Below are 1,695 nucleotides of genomic sequence, written 5' to 3'. Positions count from 1 at the left end.
ACCGATAATAATGGTGACCAACTATGGAGTCATGGCATAAGGCACAGCTGAAGTACCGGACTGTGTTCTGTAAAATAGTAGCTAGGTGACTGGCATTAATGCCTTCCAAGGTCCTCATTTGGAAGGAGGGCAAAGTCTAACAAGGCCACATATTCATGGGTAACTTCCAGACCATGTTGGGAAAGGGTTTAAACTAAACTTAAACCAGTAGGAAGAAGGAAAGGAGAAAGAAGCATAGAAAAATCAGGATAAACACAAGGTGTCCTAAAAATGTTTTTAAATAATATACAGCATTTAAAACTGCACAAGGACTTTTGGGACACCCCCACCCCCGACTATACAAAGCACAAAGTAAGATTGCTTAAATAAATACAGATCTTAGAAATCCCAACAGATGTAAATGAAGCAAGCCTGCTAGTTTAAGATATTGTCACGTTGAACTGAAATGCAAAATCTGGCTGTATTCTGTGTATAAGGTACATACCTAAAATATAAGTACAAAGATGTAAATGATGCCAAAAGAAACCTCTTGTTATGTTAATATTAGACAGGTTAGACTTTAAAGCAAAAAAAAAAAAAAATGTCAACTTACCAGATGTATTAGTCGGTTTTGTGTTGCTATAACAATGCCTGAGACTGGCTAATTTATAAAGAATAGAGGTTTATTTGGCTTACAATTCTGGGACAACTGCATCTAGTGCAGGCTTCAGGCTGCTTCTACTCATGGCGGAAAGCAGCAGGCAGGAGGCAGGTGCAGATCACGTGGTGAGAGGAAGCAAGAGGGAGAAAGAGAGAAGGTGCCAGGGTCTTTTAAACAACACATGCAGGAATTAATAGAGCGAGAACTTACTCAGTACCCCCATCTGCCAGGGACAGCATTAATCCATTCATGAGGGATCCACCCCTATGATTCAAACAGCTCCCAACACTGCCACATTGGGATCAGATTTCCACATGGGTTCTGGGAGGACGATACATCAAACTCCATCTGTCCTCCAAAAATTTGCCACAAATCCCCAAGAATTATTGTTGGAGTCCACATTCTCTAAGGTATTCTCAAGAGAAATGAGTTAGAATTGAACAACAAATGAATTAGTGTTAAAATATTTCCAAAATAAGAGTTTTTTGTTGTTTGGTTTTTGGGTTTTTTTAAAGATGACAGGTAAGAGGCTCTTAACCCTTGACTTGGTGCTGTCAGCACCACGCTCTCCCAAGTGAGCTAACCGGCCATCCCTATATAGGAATCCAAACCCGTGGCTTTGGTATTATCAGCACCACACTGTCCCAAGTGAGCCATGGGCCGGCCCTCAAAAATAAGAGATTTTAAAGCACACTTCTAAATCACTAGGTGTCAAAGGAGAAATATAATGGAAATTAGAAAATATTACAGAATGTTGTTTTTGATCTGAATGCAGCTTACATGGATGTGCTTTCTTGACATTCCATCAAGCACTGGTGATTTGCTTACTATCCTATGCATATATTATGCTTCAGTAAAACATTTACAAAGGAAAAAAAGTGGCAAAAAATCTTCAAAGAAGCCAGAGAAAAAGATACATTACCTTCAAACATATGACAACTTGACAGCTGACTTCTCAAAGGAAGCCAGGAAACAGTTGAGTGACATTTTCAACATGCTCTTGAAAGAAAACCACCAACCCAAATTATATACTCAAAAGAAATATTATTTGAAGA

This window comes from Galeopterus variegatus, unplaced genomic scaffold, assembly GCF_000696425.1.
Source record: "Galeopterus variegatus unplaced genomic scaffold, G_variegatus-3.0.2 Scaffold4422, whole genome shotgun sequence".
Lineage (NCBI taxonomy): Eukaryota > Metazoa > Chordata > Mammalia > Dermoptera > Cynocephalidae > Galeopterus > Galeopterus variegatus.
Note: the sequence above shows the minus strand (reverse complement) of the source record.